Raw genomic sequence first — 27,565 nt, 5'->3', positions numbered from 1 at the left:
TTCTGAATGCTTTATTCAAAAACGTTTCAGATCAAGAACCTTAGTCTACAGGTTAGTAGTTTTACTTCAGAAAATTGTGATACTTTTTATGTAACTTTCATTTGCATATTTTTAATTTCTGTATATAATTTTAAAACAAAATTTACATATCCAAAAGCATGTAATATGGGATTTTCTCTTTATCAGATCCTAGCTTGTTATTAAAATTGAACAATACTATTTCTTCAGGATTTTAATATTGTCAGTATAATAGGACATTGTTAATGTTTCTCTTTAAGGCCCATGGTGGTTCATTAATTTGGAACACACAGTAGGGTATCTTTTCCAAAAGCAGTTAGAATATACATTTTAATGATTTTTCTCTTCTACTCCCAGAATACTTTGACCTTCTTACAGTGTTTTCTCTACCTTAGAAATCATCTACAAATAATATTAAATTAACTTCTATATTAATACTATAATGAATCTTTTAAAACTCCTTAATCTTAATGGGCAATACTGAAATTCTGTATATTTTAGGATGATACACGTGTCTAATAGTTGAGAACATTTTTTAGTTTTCTCACTTTCTTGTTTCGTGTAACAAGATTTCATTAGAAACATAAGCTGGCAAAGTGTTGATTATATCAAGTGAGAGGAGACATAGGTAGCACCTCGTGTGACAACATCATAGTATGAGTCAAAACAAGAACTTGATAACTATACACAAACAAACTATGTGGTATGGAACTTGCCAAGGGATAAATAAATAAGTAATTAAATAATGCATGATTAATTATTTGTTTCTCCGCAGTAGAAGCCAAGCACAAGTTAACACTCATGTATTAAGGTTGGTTTAAATGTAGGAACAGAACTTTCAATGTTTTGCAAAGCATTTAGTGTGTAGAATAAAGGTCATTTCCATCAGAATTCACGCTGATACTAGTGACCTCTTGAAAACCCTAGTGACTATCATTTTGGCACCAATAATAGATGCTTTATCGAATGAATTTCTTTGAAACTGGTCAGTGTAGTATTGCTTTTCTCTGAGTTAACAATAGATGTTGAAAACGTTTTTCCATAATTATAACCTTCATACTGAAAGAAACTTGCTTTAATAGTAGATAGTGTAGCCTGGTTATTTGCTGCAGAACTTGATATTTACAGTTAAGTAATTGCATTTCATTTCAATCCATATGTAATTTGATATAGCAGAATGAAGGGAAAAGAAAAAGGGAGAACCAAAAAGATCCATTGGAATAATGGTTTTATATTTTATTTTTAAATCTAAGAAAACGTTAATTTGATGAGAACTATCAATCAATGCAGTAAACCAAAAATAAAAAGGGATTTACTTTATTAACAAATTTGTGCATGACAAAGAACGAAATAGACACTTTTGGAGAAACCATACAAAAATGATAGAAGTCTATTATCTGACGAAAAAATTGAGTAAAAGACTAACATGGAAACAAGAAAATTACAGTAGAGTCAAAATGAAGGTCACATGAGAATGGATTTCAGAACTAAAAGATCACAACAACCCTGATGTTGCAGCAAATACATAGTTGTGAACAAATCTTTGCTCCCAAAACCGTTATCACTCTTGTTATTGGCATAAATCTTTAAATATTTTATATTGTATTTTAGAGATTTTTTTCAGATGACAGTTATACAAATGCTTTCAAAGAAGTGTTTGTAGCTAGAAGTATTGTCTGTTCCGCTGGTACACCTGGACCAGTTTATTCTGCCTGTCTGTTCCCAAAGCCACTTATAAAATAATCATTCTGAAGCTTATTATCAGCTACCATTGTTTCGCCAATGTCTTAGACTTCTTGCTGACTAGCTCTAACTAGTAAATTAGCCTATCTCTATTAATCGGTGTATGACCACGAAGCTGTGGCTTACTAGTGATGCATGTTACTCCTTCAGCAACTATGTAGCATCTCTTTGCTTCTGCCTACTCTCTCTGTTTGGATTCGTCAGCTGGCTTTACTCTACTAAACCATTGGCTAAAACAGCTTTCGTAATCAACCAATAAGAGTACCACATCCACATCAGGTGTTTTTTATCTAAGTTTAAACTAGCAGATGCCTGATTGAAATGGAATCTAACCAACTGATAAACTATTCCCTGGAAGACTACTCTTTGCACCCTCTGCTTTCATTGGTTGTCTGTAGTTCTTTGTTCAGAGGTAAGGCCTCCTGGTATTTCTCTCATCAACTTTAGCACTATTATCATTTTTGGCCCTGATAATTTATGTCTAGGCAGTCATGTTGTTTCGTCTGTATGTGTTTAGTTTCCGATATTACTAAGAAACACAGTATCACAGCAAAGTTTGTAATTTTCTGGCTTTTATAATTGCTTATCTAAGCCAAATGGTCATTCTGCAAATATTTATACTGATACCATTATACAGATTTACTAGGTTGTATTTAAGAATACATTATATAATTGTAATATTAAATTTAGCATATTGAGTATGCATTATATAATTAATATATAAAACAATGAATTTAAAATGTCAATGAATTTGAGAAAAATAAAGGAAGAGTACATGAAAGTGTTTTGTGGCAGAAAGGGGAGAGTAATTTTAAAATTATATTACAATTCCAGTAAATGAAAGAAAGATGTTACAAAGAAAATGTGATATACATATGAAAAGTATAACATATCCATCTCTGATAGGCGGTTGGTACTGTATTGTAATATGTCTGTGGTTAAAACTCAAGGCCATTAAAGACTGGGTTACAGTTTTCTTTTTCACATATTTCAATTTTCAACCTAAATATTCTCTGAAATCTGGAAATGTGCTTAAAAACTAAGGTCTGTTTTATTCATGTTTAGGAGATTTAATAATGGTGTATGACTGACACAGAAAGAAATATTATGCTTAACAATTTTATGGCAGACATACATGTACAAGGCAATTTATATGAGAGAATTAATGGCAATACATGCAACGAAATTTCTTGTTAAATTTTTGTTAAATAGGAGTATAGTTCATTAAGTGTTGCATCGTTAAAAAACCCAGCATGCCTATGGGGACTTCCATGGTCTGACCTAGCAAATTTCACATGACTTTATACTCTGGAGTTGGATAAAGTTAAATTTATTTCTGTTCTAAAATGCTTGATGTTTTATGTAGAAATAGTATAACTATCATAAAGCCTGTAACAGCTTAAAATTCCTCAGGCTTTTTAAGATTACAGAAAGAAAACTGAAAGCATATTCAGAGGTTCTCTTGTTTTGTTTTCTTTTGCCAAACCTTATCTGTTAATAAAATTAATATATTTACATTAGGAATTTAGAAAAATAAATGCCACCTCATTAATTTAATTATATTTTAAAACATATCTTATCATTCAAATGTATTTTCATAGTTGACTTCTTACTTAATGTAGCAAATGTGAATTTCATATTTATATTAACTCAAGTGTAAAATAATAATAATTTTAATATTTTTAATAGACTTTCAGTACTCACTCTAAATTTATTTTTTTTTTTGCCTTGCTAAAGTTGATATCATTGTTTTGAGCTTAGACTCCTTTTGGATAATCACAGTTAACTTAACGTTTGTTCTTAGTAGGTTATCATCCAGTAACCTACATTGATATCTCTTAGTGCCTTTTTATATTGTTTGGTCTTGAATGGTGGCTTCTGAGAGGTTGTCTTCTTTTGGTAATTAATCAAAGTGTAAGTGGCTCATACTCAAGTATTACTTGATGGCAAAGCCATTTGCTAATTTTCAGTATCTAAAAACCAAAATAGTCATGCCATTTTAAATATAACAGAAAATCAACACAGTCCTGCCCACACCCAAATGAAGATATGGTCCTAAATATGATGTAGATACATACGAAGTAGGATTCTATCAAGAACTAACTTGTATGTTTTGTCTTGCTTTGGTAACATGGGTATTACTAGCAACTGATGGCCACTTGGATTTTCAGGTGAAGCAAATTCTATGTACACAACATCCTGGTATTTCAACACAGAGTATTCTGGTTTTTAGTTCTAATAGCAAAATGAAAAGTCGTATATTATAGTAAAATGACGTTTTTCTGTGAAATCGCACAGATAATTCTAGTTGTAAGTCTCTGTGGTCATTTGAATAAGAATGATCCCCCCAAAGGTCATATATTTAATTTCTTAGTCACTAGGAGTGGAAATGTTCATTGAAAGGAAATGCTTTATCTTTACTGAGGTATTCCTTATTCTGGTTATAAATTGACCTTCTCTGTATGTAATTCTTCTGTCAAAACTATGACACATGGACTTACAGAATGTTTTATTCACTGTAATGGTATTCCACAGAGCATTGCTTCCAATTAAGAAACTCACTTAACAGCCAGCAATGTTAACAGTGATCCCACCATCATATAGTCCACTGGTCTTAAATGATCCTCTACTTTCTTGAAGCAGGTGTCCTAATAGAAACATAGAATGACCTTTTGAAGACATAGTTACAGTACCAATTAGGGGACAACAATCTAGAGAGTTGGGACAGGGTTCTCTAGAAGGAAGTATATGCTTTAAATCATCATCAGATATGAGATACAGTTTTTCCCATAAAAGAATCAATGAAGTCAGAATCAAGAAGTCAGAAAAGAAATACTTCTTACTATCATCCCCAGTGACCCACTAGGAAAAATTTGCTTCCTGTCCCCTTGACTGTAAATTCTTCGGGCATAAAGGTAGTTCCAGAGAGGGGATTACTCCTGCTATGAAACAGAATAAACAGTCCATCGAATGGGAAATTCCAACTTCTGCTAGCCTATTTGGGCTCCCATTGTTCTTAAACCAACATGCTAAAAAAGGAATAACAACATTGTAAGAGGTGATTGATCTACATTACCAAGGGCAAACTGATTGATATTCCACATGAAGTTAAGAAAAGCTTTCTTGGGAGTACAAGGTATCCTTTTGGAGTTTTTCTTTGCTACTGTGTCTTGTGATTAAAAACAATGGAAACTATCACAACGCAATCCAAGTAGGAGGAGGAAAAGCACAGATTCTTCAGGAATGAAGGTACAGATACTACTCCAGCAAAAGACACAAGATTGTTTGAAGTACTTGCTGAGTGTGGAAGAAATACAGAATTGGTAGTAAAGGAAAGTAGTTATAAATACCAGATAAAGCCACATGACCTGGTAAAGAAACAAGAGTTAAAGGTTATAATTTACATGAGTGTTTCTGTCATATTTTTAAAATGAGTATTATAGTTATTGGTATTTCTATATCATGTATTATAACATCAATTAAGAGAATACTAGTAGGTTATATTTTTTGAGATAAAACAAGAATGTCTCCCAAGAGACATTATTGCCTACTCTTAATTTTATAATGGCTCAGCGATTAAGAGCACTGCCTCTCTCCCAATGGTTCTGAGTTCCATTCCCAGCAACCATATGGTAGCTCGCAACAATCTTTAATGAGAATTAGTGTTCTCTAAAGGAAGAGATCTAGTCAGTAGTTCTTATCAACTTAAACCATGAAACCCAATGGACAAGTTCAACAGAACTGCCATATACAGACTGCCCAGGCTGCCTAAGAATTGCCAGGGTGTAAATTACATTAATTTCATTATTACTAAACATGGAATACATATATCATATTGGGTATAATTATGATGTTTTTATCATTGTCATTGGAAAGTAAGTTTGACACAGGAGGATATGATTGTCTGTCAAGTTTGGCAAGGGAATTGTGATACCTATTCTTAGTTGTGAAGTTGATTATACTTATAATTAACTAAAATCCAAACCAGTGGCTACAGCTGAGAGAAATATTTTCTAAATAAAAATAATTTGAAGTGGAAGAATCAACTTTAAATTCAATCTCTTAAGATATATATATGTATATATATACATATATATAATATATATATATATAATCTATATCTTTTGTGGTGGGAAAATCTGCTCTATATCTATGCTAGACATTCTGCTGACAGCACATATAAAGGACATAGGAGAAGCAACCTCTCTTCTTGTCTACGTGTCTGCACTCTTAGTAGCAAATAATGGTATTAGAGACTTTTTTTTTTTAGAATTCTGGCATATACTGAAAACCAGTTGAGACAGAAAACCTTATGGACTAAACAACTACTGGATTCCTGAATCTTCCATTAGTAAACAGTCATTGCTGTACTAGTTATACCATAATTTATACATATCTCTAATAAACCACTCTAGTATTCCCTTTCTACACACACACACACACACACACACACACACACACACACACACAAACTGAGTCCTATTCCTCTAGTAAACAATGACTAACAGTCTTTAGTGTCAGTATCCATTATGTATTTGAATGTTTTGCTTTTAATGAAATTACAATGATTTGTCTCCCTTAGCAATGAGAAATCAAGACTAAGGAGGGAAATTGTGGCGTTATAACCATTATTCTTGATTACACAAAACTTTTATCTGTGTTCCCCTAGGGTTCAACTACATTCAGTTTGGGAATATATAATTGCCACAAAACTGCCAATATTAAAAACATTATTGTCCACAATTTTCTATAAATCTATTTAACATTACCCTTTGAGACCTTCAATGTATGTATTCTAAAGAAGAAAAACATAAAAGAGTAATATTAGTAATGATGTTATAATAAAATCATCTTGTTATAAAAATAATCCAAGGTTAGTAAGTTTAATATATATTAATGCATCAAAAGTATTTAAATTTTTATGAGAATATTTACCTGATGGAGGAAGGTCATTAGTTAAGTAATAAAGAAACTGCTTGGCCTCATAAGTTAAAACATAGGTGGGAGGAGTAAACAGAACAGAATGCTGGGAGGAAGAGGAAGTGAGGTAAGATGCCTCAGAGAGACACCATGCTCCCCTTTCTGGGCAGACACACGCGATGAAGCAAACTGCCAGGTCAGACATGCTGAATCTTTCCCGGTAAGACCAGTACTCACAGATTATTAGAGATGGGTTGATCGGGATATCAGAATTAGCCAGTAACGGCTAGAGCTAAAGGGCCAAGCAGTGTTTAAATGAATACAATTTGTGTGTTGTTATTTCGGGGCATAAGCTAGCCAGGAGGCTGGGGTGCTGGGGGCGCAGCCCTGCCACTCCTATTACAACATTTACCTACTAGACAACATAATATAAAGCATTTCTCAAGTTTCATTTTTAAATAGATGCCTAAAATATTTTGAAAGGCATATAAGTCAGGTACATCTTTCATAAAATTCCCCATCCTTCCTGCCTCATTATTTATGCTTCACTTCCATGAGAGTTTCCATGTGCTGTGTATAAGAGCAAATTTACCTTTCTTGAATTATGTCCTACTTTGTATCTCACTTTTTCAGTTGAACTTCTAACAGTGAGGAGTTTCACTCAGTACCTACAGTAGCAGTGATTTTGCATTAGCTTAGGCTAAGCACCAATCTGGTGGAAAATAGCATTAACAAAACAACAAAGACTTAATTTCAAGGGGTCAGTGGGTCTGTAAAAACTTCTAATGTGCAATAATTTCATACTTACCCTGATTTCATTGAAGATTAATAATAATGATTTCAGAGAACAGGTAAAAGCATTAAGCTTGGTAACCGGTGAAAACTATATTGTGTATTGTTAGATAGAAAGTTTGTAGACTGTGCTCAGTTCTTATCATTCTGTTTGATGGTGTTAAAAATAATCTGATAGTACAGAAAACCATCTGTAACAGCAAGATATGCTATGCAGACTATAAGTTTTTGAGAAAATACTATTCTTTAGTGGGAGCAAGCCAGATTATGATTAAATTGTATTTACAAAAATTGAAAATCTCCAATGCCCAAGACATGGGTCTAGTGGAATACAAATTAGATACCTAAGATCTAGGAAAGAACTACCTAAATGATGAAAATTGAGAATCCTGAAATCCTCAAATCATTTGAATCTTTCAGGCAAGCAGAAGAAATTGGCTTCACCTTGGGAGTGCACTTTCTTTCCTCTCCAATGTGTAAGAACACAAATTGGTTTCTGTTGTCTATAGATTTTGACATCTTTGAGTTTCTAGTCTGGTAACCACAATATCTTTACAAAGTAAAGATAAAATAGCTTATATGGTCAATGCCATTCTGGAACTACGTGGAATAAATTGTAAGACAAATAGGCAATGGTACAGAGGGTGTTCAAGTGAGGGACAGAGAAATTTGGAGGACATTGAGATACAGTTTATAAGTGAGAGGTTCTGCAAATATGATTCAGTGTTCAAGGTTTTGAAATAAGTGTCTAAATGGTCCCAGTATTTGTTGAGATGCTTTTCAAAAAATCAAGGGATTTTTTTTTTAAAAAGAGGCAGTAATCTACAATTTTGTGTGTTTCAAATCCCCCCAAGTTCTTATTTGCATTTCTAGGCAAGGTAAGTGATATAAAAACCTGGGAGTGCTAACATTAATTTAAAAAGCAAGAGTCAGGAATGTCTAAGTGAAGGGTTAGGATAGCCTTTGTGAAATGCATTTCATAATATAACAATGAAGGAAATAGAAGGATTAATTTTTTGAAAAGTTGGGTGCTAAGCAACCTTTGTGAGCTATAATTTAATATAGTAGAAACGGGCCTTAAAAACACTATACATTATCTTTATCATTTAACTATTAGAGACATTGTAAACCTAGTCATTATAATATGAATAAAGATCAATACAAGTTACAGGGATCCTGGACATGTCCCTATAGTAATAATAGTATTGGAGGCTAAAACGTAATAGTTTTGTCACTCTTAAGACAGATGAACACCTGAATACAGTGTCTAAGCTATTTGTGGTTCAGACTCATAGAGTATGATATCAGACTTAGGGTAAGTTCATTTTCAGCTTTCACTGAGTGAATCAAGTTGCCCGGACTATTTAATAACAGAAGTTCATGACTTCTGCAAACCACAATCCTGATATGCATAGAAAACCCTCCAATTGGATTGTGGGAAGCTGTTTGTGCAGGTAAGGCAAGAAATATACTGTGTTTACCACCCTGCAATTACTTAGCATTCCCAAATTTATAACTGGACTAATAAATTTGCTGAATAAATTGGAGAATTATCCAATCAATATTATGTCCGGATAAATTATTAACCCAGGAAAGACCAGTGAACAACCCTGGAACTGCAAGGCATAAGCAAGACAATGATGTGGAGAAAACACATGTTTGAAGCTACTATAGGAATTAATGCTGGTCTTAAAGGGTGAACACATTGTGGTCCCCTTTAAGGATATTCCTGTAAACACTCCCATTTGCACATGAGTTATCTATCTCCTTAGGATATCAGTGGATGATGGTAAGTTTCCAGAAACTCAGACAAGGAAAAACAAGATAAACAGATGGCAGCAATCATGTCTGCCCTTCAACATTATGTACATCTGGAAAACAATGTGTTGGAATATTGCTACTGTTCTGTAAAAATAGTCTTTCTAACTTTTGACAGTGAAAAAAATAAAAAGTCTAGTATAGCAAAGCCTGGATAGCAGTACACATCCAGTGTTTGCTCCCAAAACTAGGCTGTTTCTAGCTATCAGATAGGTATTCAGGAGAGATTTTTGCCCTTGTAATTCTGTCAAACCAAAGCTATTTTTCCACGGTTTCTAAGATATTTAATTTTGTGTCAAATATTGAAAGCTTATACCATTTGACAATTTGTTAAGACATATGCCTGCCAGAAAGCTGGAGACAATTCCGTGAATCTAGTGATCTGCCTCCTCTGTGAAGGTTTAATTAGAAACATCAATGAGTCTGGGCATCACACTAGAGTTGACTCTTTTTGGAGGGGACATGGGTGAGCCATCCCTGAGGGCCTGAAAGAGGAGATACGGCAATCAAGACAGAGGGTCCTGAACCTTATCTGGGCAAAGCAGTAGAGATAATCGTTGCAACATGGGTGACAGGAGGCGCAGATCTGAGTGAGGGCCCAGTTCCTAGCCACAGGCTAGTCTAGAAAGGGCTGGAGATTTCATCTGGGTATTGACAATGAGGGAGAGCTAGCAAGCTGACCAATCCAGATACCACCCAGGCCCAGAATGATGGTTATAAATTGACCCAACTCAACATCCACTGAATCTATGAACTGTTGGAGCATGTGAAAGGGCCAAACCATCAAATCCAAAACAGCAGGATCTCCCTGACACAGGTCAAAAACAGGTTATCCAAAGGAGCCCCAGTGAGAGCTCATCATTGATGGCATAGCAGAAACCAGAGGCATTGAACCAGATCAATGACTCTTATCAGTGAACATACAAGCAAAAATGTATGGTCTAGAGGGTAAACTGAGACGCATGAAGCCACATGACATGAAACTTCTCTTTTGCTGGGTAGTGGCAGCTTACACCTTTAATTCCAGTACTCGGAGGCAGGGGCAGGCACTCACTCTCTGTGAGTTCAAGGCCAGCCTGGTCAACAAGAGCTAGTTACAGGATAGGCTCCCAAAGCTACAGAGAAACCTGCCTAGAAAGAAAAAAAAATCTCTCTTTTTTAATTTTAATTTTGTTTTATTTTTGGTTTGTTTTCATTTTAGTTATGGCTTTGGTTCTTTGTTTTATTTGGATTTTCTTTTAAATTTGGTTTTGTCTGGGGGGAGGTTACATGAACACATGGTGGATACCAGGGAACAGAATGTTACATGGGATCAGAATGCATGATGTAATAAAGTTAAAGAAGGGGGAGGGAGGTAAAAGAAAAAGAAACATCACTGAATATTCTGGGAAATTCTGTCTGAAGTCAGTACAAAATGATTGCATTGTTTATGTCACAAGGCTAAGGAGATCTGACATTTGGGAAATTTAACTAACAGCTTAGAAATATTGCTCCAAACTAACAATCAATGGTTTTAGAAGTCTTTTTCTTTTTAAATAAAAGCAGATGGAAATTTTATAATGAAACACAAACCTATGTCTTATATCTTTCAAATCTTTAACTACCAAAGATTTCACCATAACAGAATTTAACATGTATTATGTTTGGAGAACTGAAAAGCTGAAATAAGGGGAGTGTAACACAGATGCACCAGGAGTTGCAGAATATCTTTTTCTATGGACTGTTTTCTCAATTAAAAAAGATGATTAATAATAAATTAAGTAATTTTGCATTTCAATTCTGGAAGCTATACTTGAATTTCATACTTTCTACTACTTATTGAAATTCATTTCCTTAGACATTTTAATCACTCATTTTTTTTTTATTTCCTGATAGATTAATTTATGGCAATATATATGGTAGATATACAAACCTTTTCCTAAGTCTAACACATGTAGCAATTTGGAACATGTTTATATTGTCATATTGTTTTACCTTCCAGAATACAAATAACTCCTTATTTCTTTCCATACCTTTTTATATTTTATCAAATAATTTGTATGTAATTATTTAATATATTACCAATCTGTAATAACAAATTATACATATTACATAGTAATATAAAATAATTACATAGTAATAAATATGTAGCAATTTGATTAGTATAACTACATCAATTCTTAGTTCACATACAAGCTGTGATAGTTATTTCATGATTCTTAGTTCATGCTGTTGTTAATTCCTAAATTTAAAATAGAGTCATTACATCATTAATATAATACAGATGCCTGAGTTTTGTGTCAAATTTTATAATAACATTTATTGAAATTATGACATTAATTTTAAAATGCAAACATTCCTTGTAAGCACATGATCTCAGGACTAACTAATGGTATTGGATAATGAATTGGGGTACTCTCCCATGGATAAAACCACTTCTCACTCATCATCCCAGAATTCTCCACTGCTGTAGCTCCTGGTCAAGGGTTGAGGTCACTAAGCTTCTTCTTTCCAAGTTAGATGTCCACCCCTGGCTTGGTCTTTAAAATTCTGTTTTATTTTATGTTAGCTACATATGATTTTATAATTTATAGTTTTTAATAAACATAAGCAACAGATTTCTTTATGACATTTTCATACATAGCCAGATGTATTAAGAAGGCCACTTTTTCACCTCAGCTGCCCAAAACCAAAATAATCACACAGAAATTGTATTAATGAAATCACTGTTTGGCCCATTAGCTCTAGCTTCTTATTGGCTAATTCTCATATTATTTTAACCCATTTCTATTATTTTGTGACTTCTGCCTTCAGCCAGATTGTATTGATTCTATCTACCCCTCACTCCCCATTTCATCTCAGGTCCTTCTTCTCCCTTTCTGCTTCCATCTGCATGTACCATATCTCTATCTCCACTTTCACATTAGATGTTTTATATTCCATTCCTTGCCCGTCTTCCTTCCAAACTATTTTTTTTTCCTTTCCATGGACCTTTTTTCTTATTTCATGACCATTATTTGCATAGTTTCCCACATAAATACACTTAGGTTTTACATATGAGAAAGAATGTGATGCTTCTCATTCTGAGCCTGAGTTTTCTTGCCAATATGGCATCCTAGTTCAGTTGCAGGGTTGCGGAAGGTGTCCCTTGTGGGAGAGGGAAAGCAGGAAAAGAACAAACTATGCTGGCTCTGGGAACAGACTGAAACAACAAGTTTGTTTATTTTAGGAAGGGGTAGGTCTTATATATTCCCCACCCTGGCTAGGAGGGGAAATCCACTGAGCTGGCATCTGCTGAAGTGCTGGTCAATGTTCAAAGGTCCATGTCATCTCTAATCAGACTTGATTGCTATTGTCAAGGCCCTCTGGCATACCTAGGCTGTCTTTCAGAAAATATCTACTGTGCATGGTATTTTTTTTTGTTTGTTTCTAGGCCCGCTGGCTCTCAGGCTCATTAAGGCTTAGTCATTCCACATATTTCATCTATTGTCTGGCAATTTTAATTTTCTTATCAGTTGAATAAATTGCTGCTTTATGCATGTGTTGTATTTTCACTATACATTCTCCTGTTAATAGACATCCAGACTGCTTCTACTTTCTTGCAGCAATGTTTATAGGTAGACCATAGTCTCTGAGGTAATGTATACGTCCAGAAACAGTGTATCTAGCTTTTTTTGGAAGTTCTATTTTTAATTTTTTTATAAATTCTGCAGGATTTATCAAATGGTTATAAGCTAACACTCTTGCTAAAAAAAGTAAACTTTTCTCTTTTCCCACATTCACATGAGATTTCTTACTAATTATTGAATATGTGAATGAAAAAAGGGTGTACCGATTTCTTCATAAAAAGGGTTATTTTATACTTTGAATTTGGCTTTGGTCAGTTGTTGAAATAGCTTGGTGATCAATCAGGATTTTGGAGAAATAATGTGATAGAAAACAATCAGACTAGTAAGGACTCCCGTTTTTGTTCATCTGTTATATAATTTGAGGAAAACATTCAAGTTTATAATTTTGGTGGAGATGGTTTTTACTTTCCCTGGCTTCCCATGGTCTTTACATGTCTAGTTCTTCAGGGACATGTGACATTGGCAGACCCTTGAACACCCTCTCAATTTTCTGATTCCTTCAACTGTTGTTCACTACAGTGGTAACCAAGACAGTAGTCCCTTGAGCTGGGTTTTGACGTTCCTTTACCGACAAATCCACCAGGTATAACGAAAATGGCAGCAGTAATTCATCCTCCTTTAGGTGAAGCCTTGTCACGTGACTGACCAGTTTATGTTCCTCAGATTATCCTTTGAATTTGCTGGTCTCACAACTCTACATGGAGCTACTGAGGATGGGATTCCCAAAGCTTAAAAAAAAAATCACAGACCTATTTTTCCTAGTTAGACTTCAAGTGATTTTTTTTTTTGCTTTGTTTTGTTTAGTTTTTTTTTCTGTCTTAAATAAACCTTTTGCATGTTTGTTTTCTTTCCCCATCTTCTTTCTTCTGCTTCTGGTAAATTCCTAGGACCTGAAAACTTATTGTACATAATTTCACTCTGTTTCATTTTTTATTTCTTTGTGCTTAAACTTGCTTACTTGAAGTACTGACATTTAATAATTAAACTTCTTCTTTGATTTTTATATATTCAAAGTATGGAAGAAATAATAGCACTTAACTATCAACAACAACAAAAGATTTTTACTTTGTTTAAAGTACATATTATACACTCTTATAAGAAAGGTGAACCAATATAAAAAATAGAAACACCAACAAATACACATACTGTTAACTTTCTAGGAGTTTTCTTTCTTTCTCATTAATATCCTTTTACTCACACACTCATTACCAACTCAACCTTTGTCATTACGTTTTGTCTAAAACCACTTGCAAGTCCTGAGCATTTTGCAAAGCATTTTACTGTTGGTAGGGAAATTCTATTCTTTATCTGCTGTGCATTGGATCTAACCAAGGTCTCAAGCATGCTAGAAAAATGCTCCAACACTGAACTCTATCCCCAGCAGCTAATTTGACACTTTATTTGAGTAAAAAGTTCAATAACTTGGGTCGGCCTGCTTGAGCTTATTTTGTATTGCATGTAGTCATTGAACATAAAATAATCCTGCCTTTGTCCTCGTAGAGTATGAGAGTAATTATCTGCTTTTCCAGGATCTGATATCAAAAACTTCAGCTGAAGTTGTCAAACAACAAAATTTCTTTTTTTTCTCTTTCTCTTTTTTTCTCTTTCTCTTTTTTTCTCTTTCTCTTTTTTCTTTCTTTCTTTCTTTCTTTCTTTCTTTCTTTCTTTCTTTCTTTCTCCTTCCTTCCTTCCTTTATTTCTTCCTTAGTCTTCTTTTCTTTCTTTCTTTTTTTTTGAGTTAAGTTCTTACTATGTAGCTATGGCTGTTCTGTAATTCTCCTTGTACACCAAGTTGACTTCAAACTCACTGATACACACCTACATCTATCTATCACCAGTACTTTAAAGGCATGTTCCACCACACCCAATAAGGAGAAACATTTCAAAAATCACATTAAAAAAGCTAAAATAGTTTTTATAGATATTAAAAAATATTTGTTTCCCCAAATCAAAGGAATTCCACTTAGCATGGCACAACATTTTTCGGTAGCTTGCAGAGTTAGGAAAACAGGGTAGTGCATAAGTTACCTTAGTATACTAATAAAGATTCTTTCAATATATTTTTGTGTAGAAGTTTTAACAGAAAGGACTTTCTGATCATCTCAGCTTTCACTGACTTGATTCCTTCAGTACACTGTATTGAATCACCTTAGTTTTGTTTGGTTTCTTGGATGGTTTTTGTTGTTTGTTTATTTTTGATGTTTAGTTGTTTCTATGTTCTGTGTATTCTGGGGACATGATTGATTTCATTATTTTATTGGTCTTTGGAGTACTAATGCAAAAGCTTAGTTAAAAATTATAGTCTTCCTTACATTTTGCTTATTAAAGATACATGGAATCAAATCACTTCTAGAGGTGCCCAGTGTCAGTGGGAAAGGTGGTAATGTAATATGTAAAAGGTCTGGTATTATAGAAAGCCCTAAAGACATAAAAATGACATAGTACACTGAAACACAAGAAGGCTCATTTTTCCAATTAATTTTCACAGAGGTCTATTTCTCAGAATGCTCTTTATTCAGATAAAGAATAATGTGAGCCCACCATTTTTTTTAACTTAAATAAAATCTCATATTTAATATTTGCGATCTTAATTTTAAGGTAAGTTAGACATAGTAGAGCACATTGGGTGAATTTGCATATTTTCAGGTATAATTAAGTATTTGCAAAAGTCATGTTTATATTTTACATTTTTATATAGTGGATGTTTCCTTTTTAATGCATGTTTGCAACTGTGATATATGCCCCAATTTTCAACACATAAAATACTGAGATGAAGAAATCATTAAAATGTTATGTTTATTTGTGCTCAAATAGGGTATGTGAAGGTTAACCTATTTGAGCAAAATTGCACAATTTAATACAATGTGACAAGTGTTACATTTAAATAAGTTATTTTCTATAGTTTCAGACTGTAGGAAAATGTGAGCATATTTTGTTCCAAAAAGAGACGTAGTACCATTCATTTTTTATGAGACCAATGCAAGCAATACCTACTGATGAAATTTGAAATGTAAATTATTTTCAAAATTTTCTTTTAAGAAACATCCATACTTTGTATGTGACTTATGAAGTACCAATTATTCTTGTTTCTGGGGGGGGGCAGCAGAGTACTGAAAAAAAAATTACAACTCTTTTATTTCTTTATTCAATCGTTCTTAGCGCTTTCACTTTTATGGACTCACACTCTTTTGCTTGTGTTCAGCAGGTAGCCACATGTGGCTGATTGACTTATTATTATGAGAAATATTAAATGTGAGTCTTTTCTACCAAATACTATAACATTTGTGTTTAGAACAAGGGATACTTGCCCACCAAGTATTACTTTTATGCAAATATTTGAATCTAGCATAAATTTTTCTTTGCAAAGAGCATCCCTGCTGAGTTTGTGGGCCTGGAGTCCTGAGCCTTTTCCTTCTTGCAGCAAGAATCTGCTACCCTCTTCCTCCATCATGTTTTCTGTGCCACTTCTTTTAAAACTAGACAGTTGAATCAGACTGTGGGGTAGCACTCTATCTAATGAAGACGATATGCAGTCACCTCCCAAAGGAGTTATGATAAAAACCAATTATAGGTATAGGAAAATGGTTTATTGCTAGTTTCGTGAATTTCCTGATCAAAAGATAAGTTCTGAGAATATACATAACAGTAGTATTAAACAGAGTGAACAGGTTATATTGGTGGATATGTATTTATATATGCATAAGAAATTATATAAAATTATTGATACATTAATATCTGTAAGTCTGAATATGTCCACATATATATGTACATATACCTATGCCTGAAACAACAATCACTGGAAATATATTAAATAGCAATGAGTGATATATGGAAGCTTTTAGAGGGAAGAAATAGGGCAAAGATGTCATTATTTTACGATCTCGAAAATAAAAGAAATAACAAAACCCAAAGCTAGCATGTTTCTTGTCTCTCAGGATCTCTTTTGAACATACCCACTTGTTCAAAAGTAAGGTTTTGCCCTGTTGAAGTGGTCTCTGGCTGTTCCACCCTGAATATTTTCAATCATCATGAGATAGACTCCAGGTGACTAGAATACAACCACTTCTTTTCTTATTGCCAGTCATCTACAACTGGGTCTGTTTAACCAGTTTGAAACAATGAATGAAATTACTTGAAGGTAAAAAACAATTCTGTATTCTAGCATACTAGTGCAAGAACATCCTTCCCCTTCCCTTCTCTTTTGCTAAGTGTCTTTTTGAATGATTTCTTTCCCGCTGGGCTTGCAGAGTCACTGCACTTGAAACTTGACCTTATGTTTCTACAGCACACTTTTTGCCTTAGGAGGAACTTCTAGAAACATTTTTTTTTAAAGAAGTAGATAAAATACTCATTCAGCAAAGATAACATCCAGTTTTCTCTAACAATGAATGGAGTTTGGCTAGGACCAGAGACATGAATGCAATTCCCTCTTTCTCTTATAACTCAATTCTTGAATTTCTGTACAGAGTCAGGAGGTCCTCATTAATTTCTGGCCATAAGGCACTAATTGTGGATTAGTTATTTGGACGTACGCTGGATCTCAGGATGGACTCGTGAAAGAATGGGCTTCCTTTTATTTGGGTCATTCTCAATTCACTCTGAGCAATATATTAATTGGAGACTTGGGAGACATCAATGATTGTATAGCCCTATAATACTAAAACAAAAGGAATACATCAAAATAAACTGTAGAAAACATTGAATAAAGACTGTTAATTTTGGGGGAAAAATCAAGGTGACTAATAATTCATAGAATTAAATTAACTGCCCAACTGTATGGAAAGAAAAGCACCTATAAGCCTGGCCAAAAAGAATAGAGTAAGAGCGTGAGCCTGAAGTGCTTAGACAAATAAAAAACATCAAACTTCAAGCAACTCAGGAGCCAGGACCCACATAAAGCAACCGTCAATACAGGGTGTCATAAAATAACCAGACAGTGAACAGTACTGTTTGAGGGTGTAAAACAATTGTTTTTAAGGAAAATCAATGAGTGTAAAGAAAACACTGAGACATGAGACAGTAATCCAACAGAGGAACTCAACAGAGACATGAAAGCAAGCTTAGGAAATCAAAATAAAATCATTGCATGGAAAAGTACACAAGAAACAGAATTGAAAGTATGGTAGAAGATTCAATAACCAAAAAGAATAAACAGAAAAGGGACTTAGTGTGCTTGGGAAAAGAAGGTTATTTGAAAATGTCTATGTAGAGACCAAAAGAAAAAGAACGTAGAATAATGAAGAAAGCCTTTGCAGCTATTAATATTGCATCAAAAGAACAATTGGTCAGGTCCTTGAGATTCAGAGGGGTATTAAAGAAGGCAAATGTATATAAAGATTAAAGAAAAATGATGTATCACACCATCATAGAGAAGCATATGGTAGTTCTTCAAAACAATGAAAATAGAAGCAGGTGTGCCATATAGCCCCGAGAGTCTGGTTCTTAGTATATGCTTACTTTTCCCTCAACTCTCTTCTGTAATTGACCTCTCTGGCTTATAATGAAGGAAAGAGACAAGAATCCAGTAGGTTGTACAAAGCAGGGGATTGTATCCAGTAGGAGTTTGCCGAAGGAGTTGAAGACTGAATATGAGCAGAATGCACTGTGTACAAGCATGAAATTGTTAAGGAATTAATAGTATTATAACATTTTTAAAAGAAAATAGAAGATAAAATTAGGATGGTAGATCTCTAGACCAAAATGTGGAATGACTATTTATGTTTGGTATTCGAAGAAGATTTTATCCAAATTTACAATCTTACATTCATTTCTCAAACTTTACCACAACTGCCCCAGTCTTCTAAAGGATGAGTTATCCAAGGAGAAGTTGCTGGTCTTCAAAATACGTGCATTGTTAAATTGAGTCCTTCCCTGACTGTATAGAGATCCATGTTATATGCAGTTTTTGTATATCAATGTTAGGTGATAGACTGACAAATTAAAATTCTTGTGTAAGATTTCTGCCCCAACTATCACAGATGATTTCCTAGGCTATTGGTTACTCTGAACAAACTGATTTTCAGGTCTTATTGCTGATGACACTACTTAATACGTTATCAAAAAAGAAAACTTGACCTGGTGACCAACTAGAAGCATTTCCTCTACTGAATAGCATTCGTGGGACAGGAAAAGGGTTTGCAAGATACTAAAGAAGAAAATTATTTGTCAATATCACTTAGATACAAACTCTAAATCTACAATAACCACAGGCAGGCAGGATATATTGATGCAAATGCGAGACAAATTTTATAGGAGTAATCAACAATTTTTTATTGGAATTAAGGCTCATTTCCTGAAACAGAATGCATTCCTGACACTGTAAAATGGCAAAGAATCTGAAAGAAGATAGGTCAAGGGAAATAGAGTGGAAGGCTTCTACTGATTTTAAGCTAAATAAAATTATTCCTCACCATTTATTGTTATACTCATAAAAGGGAACATTCCTCAACCCTCACCAAAGAAGCATCTTGTACTTGATAGTATTAACACAGAAACACACAACTGGAAATTTGTAGGGACTGGGAATTTGGATCACCCAGTCATAAATTAGATTTATTAGTCAGACCTCAACCATCAAGGCTCAGGAATCTATACAAAAGAGGGGACAGGAAGATTGTAAGATCCAGAGACAGGGGATGACTAAAAAGAAACACTGTGTTCCAGACAAAATAAGACTCAAACTCATATGAACCCACAGAGACTGTGTCAAGCCCAAAACTTACACAACTTAAAACCAAACAAAAATCCAATCACGGAGGAGGTGAAGTGGCACAAAGTTAGTTTGCAGTTGACACTTTCTGAGAAAGGAAAAGCCAATTTTTCAATGCAGTGTCCATGAGCGTATCAACCATATTCTAGGATAAACGCTGTGCTCCAGAAGAGTTGACTAGGAAAAAAAAGGATTTGATTCTACAGTCTGTCCTCCCTTCTTATGTACAGTTCTCCAAGCTCCAAGGGAAGTTTGGAGGCCTCCAGTTGAGACTTTCTCTCTCTCTGTATAATGTCTGGCAAGGACAAGGGTCTCTGTACCTGCTCCTCTCTGCTGCTAGAGTAAGCATTTATGAAGGGATTTAGGACAACATGAGAATGTAGCCCCCCGAATCAACAACCAATCAGGCCTCACAGATAATAAAGAGACAAGCGAGTGGGCTGCCTGCGTGGGTCTGCATCAGGTCCTAGACATATGTGCTGTGGTTGTTAACATGGAGATTTTGTGGTACTCACAATAGTGCAAGCATGTGTATTTGACTCTTTAGCCTGCTCTGGACATGTTTCATCCTATTGGGTTGCCCTGTCCAGCTTTGGTAGAATGGCTTCTCCTTTGTCTTATTATATCTTGTGTTGCCACATTTGGTTGTTGTCTTTTGGAGGTCTGCTCTTTTGTGAAGGGAAACATAGGTGAAGGAGAACTGATTAGAGGCAAGTTGGAGGGATCTGGGAAGAGAGGAGGAAGAAAATTGTGGGTGGGATCTATTACGCAAGAAAAGAATCAATTTTCAGTAAAAATAAACTGGATGTTACTGTGGGTTGTTTTTGTCTTTCTTTTAAAAATTTTGTTGCTTTGTTTTACTCTTTATTTTTGGTATTGTTTTTTTTTTCTTCCTTGCAAGAGACAGAAGAGCATTACATTGGATGAATAAGGAAGTGGGAATGATCTGGGAGAAGGTGGATAAAATAATATAATATAATCAAAATATATAATATGGAAAATTTTAAATTTAAGAGATTTTTGGAATGTTTTACATTTTTTAGATATTGAATAAATATAGTTGTTCCACTGTGAGATAAAGAGATAAACTTTATGGTTTGGTATGATTTTCTTTCTGATGTGACACCTATACTTGTGGGGTTTCTATGAGTGCATATTCTTTACTTCATTGTCCCCTTGCTGCATGGTTTATCTTTTACTTAAATAAAAACACTATGGACGAAAAGAAGCAAGTACTATAATATTTGACCTTTTTGCTGACAGTTCCATATGTGCTGAAGAAAATAAAGACACAGAATCAGAATTATGGAACAGCTTTTCACATCTGAGGGATGTTTTGTAAATTTATTGCTTGACTGTATGGTGCACTGCCATGATTTTTGATGGACAAGGACACATATCTGGGAAATGAAACCAAAATAGTAACTCACTGCAATTCAAAAATAATAGCTACTATAAGCTACAATTGTTCAGCAAATGTGAGATTATTGGTTTCAGAGGGATTTATTAATTTGATGTATTTTAATCCTTACCCAATGTAAAAGAATAAGGTTGTCAGTCAGATGATGGGGGTCTCTCGTATTTCGTGCCACATTCTGAGTATCTGTTTCAAACATAACTAAAATTCATCTGGCAGTTGGGGAAAGGCCTCTGCAGCGCAGCAGTCAGTCACCTACAATGGATGCAAGAACCACATTCAGACTTCAAATGTCACCACATTGCCATCTTACTGTGAATGGCTGAAATTTACTTCCTGTTGTTAGTGGAGCTGAAAATTGCCATAGGTTTCTGCAGTTATAATGTATTGTCTAAACCAGAAAACACTTCCCAGATTGAATTGACCTTTTCGAAATAGCACTTTCATCTTTAGGATGCAGAACTGGTGCAATATTTTATTTAAAAAGGTTATTTAGTTATAAAAGTTGGAGAAAGGGTAAGGAATTAGAAACAATTACTTCTATATATAATGGTTTGCTGTCAAAATAATAAAAAGGAACACAAAGCAATGACCGCTGAGTATTTAGCCATGTAAATACTACAGTGCAAACTATTCTGAAAAATCCTCACTTTACCTCTATCAATAAGAAAGGAGTCATATGAACAGTGATATACAATTACCATATTTTGTATATTAAAGTGGTGTATCCCCTTGCCATTATACAGGGAGTAAAGAATAAACTATTTTATTGGAACACTTCAAATAAGACAAAATTCTAAGATAGTTATTCAAAGATGGGGTACATTTTTTTATTCTCTCCTCTTGCTCTCCTCCTCTCTTTCCCTTTCTCTCAGGTGTATGTGTGGGAGAAAGAGAGACATACAGAGAAAAAGTGAAAGAGAGAGACAGAGAAAAGGAGAGACAGAGAAAGACAGAGGGAGACAGAGACAGAGATAGTAATAAGGAATCGTAGGAATAAATATTTTTTTTAAATTTTATTTTACATTCCAACCACAGTTCTCCCTCTCTCCACTCTCCCCCCAACCCCACCTTCACTTTGCTCCCAGCCCAATGCCCATCCACTCCTTCCAAAGTTAAGACATCCCAAGTGGAGTCGACAAAGACTGGCACATTAACTTGAGGCAAAACAAAGCACCTCCAGGCTGCTTTAAAAATGAGCATGGCATCCCACTGTAGGCAATGGGCTCCAAAAAGCTAGCTCATGCACCAGGTATAGATGCTGGTCCGACTGCCACAGAGTTCTACACAACTGTCTCCCACATGCAGAGGTCCTAGTTCAGTCGGATGGAGCTTCCACACCTGTCACTCTAGAGTTCATGAGTTCTCACAAGCTTGGCTCAACTGTCTCTGTAGATTTCTCCATCCTGATCTTGACCTCCCTTGCTCATAGAATCCCTCCTCCCTCTCTTCAACTGTAGCTCATCTTTGTTGCGGATCTCTACATCTGGTCCCATCAGTTACTGGATGAAAGATTACATGGAAATGCCAGTTAGGGCACCTTCTCCACTATTGCTAGGAGCCTTAACTGGGGTCATCCTTGTGGATTCCTGGGAACTTCCCTACCACAGGATTTCTCCCCATTTCCATAACTGCTGCCACTATTAAGATATCTCTTTCATTGCTCTCCCACTCCGTCTTTCCCCCAACTCGACAATCCTGTTCCCTCATGTTCTCATGCCCCATCTCCCTTCTACCACCACTTTCCCTCACCCACAGTTTACCCAGGAGATCTCATCTCATTTCCCTCACCATGATGATCCAAGAGTCCCTCGTAGGGTTCTCCTTGTTATCGAGCTTCTATGGAGCTGTGGATTTTAGTCTGGTTATACTTTGTTTTACCGCTAATATCCACGTATGAATAAGTTCAACCGTGTTTGTCTTTTAGGGTTACATCACTAAAGATCTTTCTCTAATTCCATCTATTTGCCTGCAGATTTCAAGATGTCACTGTTCTTTCACAGCTGAATAATACACCATTGTGTAAATGTACCACATTTTTTTTAGCCATTCTTTACTTGAGGGGCACCCAACTTGGTTCCAGGTTTTGGCTATTATGAATAATGCTGCTATGAACATTGTTGATTAAGTGTCCTGGTGGTATTATTGAGCAAAGGAATAAATATTACACAGTGTTTCAGATCTATTATTTAGCAAGTTGTAAAAACAATTAAAATTTTTATTTAATCATGTAAATGAATTTGACTATTACTAATAATGGTGCGGCTCATGAGACTAAAAAAAAATTAATTTTGGTTCGCAGGTAGTCTATGCTCACTTCTGATTTCCAAAAACAGAGATATTTCTGTGTTTCACATACACATATGCAGCCAAATATTCATGCATATAAAGTAAAATAAAAAAGGAAAACAATGTCTAAGATGATCAAATATTTAGGATGCTTATGTGCTAGAAACATACAAGATGCAATTTAAAATAATTCTAAATCACAAGTGTAGTAGTTAAATTGTAAAAATTCACTAGTAAGTGAAACATGGAAAATATATGCTATACTCTCTGAAAAACACATTTTTGTTGTTGTTGGTAGTGGTAGTGGTGATGGTGTGCACATGCATTTGTGTGTATGTGTTTCTAATTTATAAATCAATTTGTTTGTTTTGTATGTTTCCTCTTTGTACATATCTTCTTTTTTATTTAACAACCACTCAGTACAATTGATGTTGTGTGGGGTTTAGGTTTCGGTGAGAGTTAGCAAAAGGAAAACATGAAAACCACCAATAAACAGCTGTACATTGACATGTTCCTAAACCTGGAGAAATATTTTGAAACTGACCAATATGTGAATATGTTTGAGGCCAAATATAGGAGAGTATGTGCCATCTCTTATCTTATTCTGTTTTTATACACACTCATACACTAACTTTATATATATATATATATATAGTCTGTGAATTTAAATGTTTTAAAAATATTTATTGTTCCAACTGGGTTTAAAAGTATTTATTATAGTACATATTACTTCTTCTGCTCTTACTCATTTTTAATTGTTATTTTATTCCCCTACATGTATGCTAAGTCAATTTTAAGCACAAGTCTCATCAAATTATTTTATAAAAGAATGGGATTACAAATTACACTGTATAAAATAATTACATACAAAACAAAATTTGAAGACTGGAAATACACATCAAATAGACAACTCTTTCATGTCATCAGTCATTCCTCATCACTGTGATGTGTTCCAATCAGCATAATAGTCCACTCATTACCCGCATTAAATATGGCATAGCCAGGCGAGCCTTGGTTAATTGACAAGAAAATAAACCATTGATGTTGAAAAACAGTAAGAGAAAAATGTTAAAAATTCTAGAGTAATTTCATTTTAGTAAACACACAAAGAATATGAAGTTAAGAATTACTGGAGGCATCCCTTTTATTTTAAGAGGCTATTTTGTTTTGCATTGTTTGGTGTTATTTAGTTACAAAACTCTACTGCATGCTTTTAAAATGCATTAGCTTTGAATACAGGTTTGGGTTTTTGATGTTTTCGATGTATGAGTAAAAACATTCTCCACAGTTTTAAGGCTATTTAAGGACAGGGAGCTTGCTTTTAGCACCTGTGAAAGCTCAGTTTTGCAGGATGGATGAGGTGTTTTGCCTACTCCATCCACTGCATCTTTGTTCATTCCTGTGATCCTGGGGTCAAGGCTCTAACGTGACTCAGCCACTTTATATGTCATTAAACTGTAATTCCGACTGTAGAGTTACCTAACTGGAATAAAATAGGGCCTTCCCATTAAACCAATACGTGCGCATTTTGAACTACATTCTCTGACTCCGTTGGAGGTACTTTTAGTCAAAGCTGCTCCAGAGAAGATGAGACTCAACTCCTGATTAGGGATATTTACCAATTCGAACTCCAACATAGAGTAGTCATTATTTATTTCGAGACAATTTTAGTTTCAAGTGGTTTCTCAGTAAGTGTTCAACACTGAAGTGACCCCACAGACTCATTCATTTGAACTCTTGGTGCCCATTGGTGGCACTGATGGGAATGTTATGTGACCTGTAGAAGTTAGAACTTTGCTGGAGGAGGTATATCACTGCTGGTGGGGAAATAGCTTGAAGTGTTGGCTTTATTGCTTGTTCTTTCTCTTCTTCCTGGCACTCAGGTTGGCTTCACCATCATTCTTCCACACCTTCTGTGACATAATGGAGTGTATCCTCTCTGTACCTGTAAGCGGAATGAAACCTTTCTCCTTTAAGCTGCTTTGGTCAGAATAATGTATCATAGCAAAAGAGAGTAAAGTAATATATTGAGGATGCATGTAAACACCATATTTAAAATTAACTTTATACACATTACTTTTATGTTCAAATTAATAAATTTTAATAAAATGACATCTCATAAAAGTATGTTTTTCTCATAAATTTTTCATGTTAGAAGAACATACTGTTGCTGAATATTTACCAATTAAAGCAAAATGCAACACATTTTCACTCAACAATAGGGCATTAAATTATATTTTATTCTCCTTATATCATCTTTAGCTGTAGAAGCACTTTATTTTTCTCAGAAAAGAAAGAACAGGGATAATGATGTGTATAAACATACTTTATTGTAATGAAGAATTATCTTGATTTTTCTAAAGATCTCAAAAATTTTCTCCATAGTTACATTGCAATTGTTTAATGAATTAAAAGGAGCAACAAATGCAATGGATCTGATTTTATAAGGTGAAAAGTAGCAAGATAATGAGGAAATAATTTAAAATGAGATAAATGTATTCAAAGATGCTGGTTACAAAGGTTTATAGGCTTCCTTCATATTCTTGAAAACAGAAACAAAAAGAGAAGTAATAACAACGCCTGCCAATATTCTAAATATTTTGTTGCCATGTGCTACACAGTATTTTTTGGTGTAGCTAATGAAATTGGCCAGCTAATCTTACTTACATCAAATTAAATGCTTCGTGTCTTTTTTGCTGCTTCAAGAGGACATAAAGATCTTTTTTTATTTTAGCCAAAATCTAGTTGGATCCATTAAAATTTTTTTAAAAAATATATGTATTATTTTTCTTATACTGGAATTATCCTCTTAAATGAGGCTAAGAGGGCAAATAATAGTACATATATAATTCTGGCAGACTACTATTAGGACATAATGATTAAATTTTACAATACAGACAGAATTTGATTATCTTTCTCACTTTCTAAAACTTTGAACATTATTCCATCTATGCACCTGTACCTAGCTTTACAGTAAAATCTTAAATTTCTTTATATCTTCTAGATTTATAACAGTTTGCCTCATGTTTTAGTTTGTTATTAATCTTTTTTTTTAAAAAAAAAAAACTTTTATTTATTTATTTAACTTTATTATGTTCGTTGGTGTGAAGGTGTCAGATCTCATGGAACTGCATTTTCAGACAGTTGTGAGCTGCCATGTAGGTGCTGGGACTCGAACCCGGGTCCTCTGGAAGAGCAGTCAGTGCTCTTAACCGCTGAGCCATCTCTCCAGCCCCGTTATTAATCTTAAATATAGGAAGCCACACAATGAATTGTTGAGTGACCAATTGGTTGCACTTTAACAAGCCTCAGTTACTAGGTACCTGACAGGCCTCAGTGTGTTAGGCTGAGATGTACAGCAATAGATAGACTATAGCAGATTTTAAAGAATGCACATACAACTGGGCCGTGGTGGCGCACGCCTTTAATCCCAGCACTCGGGAGGCAAAGACAGGAGGATCTCTGTGAGTTCGAGGCCAGCCTGATCTACAAGAGCTAGTTCCAGGACAGGCTCCAAAACCACAGAGAAACCCTGTCTCGAAAAACCAAAAAAAAAAAAAAGAATGTACATACTATAGAATGGTGGTAATTAAATAGAAAACCAAACTAGTCATGCATGTCCAGTAGTATTTATGCACTGTCTGTGTGTAAGTAGAAATGATCATCTTTATTGGGATGTAGAATGTTGTTTTAATTAATTGTGTATTATGTAAATGAGTTGTCTTTATTTCATATTTTAGCCATTGTATCTATCTCAGAGAATTAACTAAGGACAAAAATAAACTATATTCACTTGATGACATAATTATTGACAAAATTATTGGCATAATTTTTCAGTTTATTTCTGTCTCTATAATTGAATAATAAAAAGGACATTATAACTTCATACTCAAGCACTACTCTGAGAATGAGTAAAATGGGAATTCTTCTTACCTTACTTCCTTTAGCCTCCTCTAAAGCCTCTTTCCAAAATGTGGAATGAGGGAGAGAAGATGACAGTTCCTTTTAGAGTTCATCAAAACACACCAGGGCAATAAAAACTATGATAGGAAAGATGAAGGTCTGTGACCCCAATTGTGGCATCTCAGATTTGTAGAAAGTCACTGGAGAATGGCCAGCTTGGCCTCACTATTTCTCTCAGTAGTCAGTGTACAAGGTGTTTCAGAAACATTTGAAATGGAAAAAATTTCCTTTATAATCAAGCTCTATGGATGATTTAAATCTTCTTAGCTGTTCTAAGCACATTTCTAC

This window comes from Microtus pennsylvanicus, chromosome 15 (genome assembly GCF_037038515.1).
Source record: "Microtus pennsylvanicus isolate mMicPen1 chromosome 15, mMicPen1.hap1, whole genome shotgun sequence".
NCBI lineage: Eukaryota > Metazoa > Chordata > Mammalia > Rodentia > Cricetidae > Microtus > Microtus pennsylvanicus.
Note: the sequence above shows the minus strand (reverse complement) of the source record.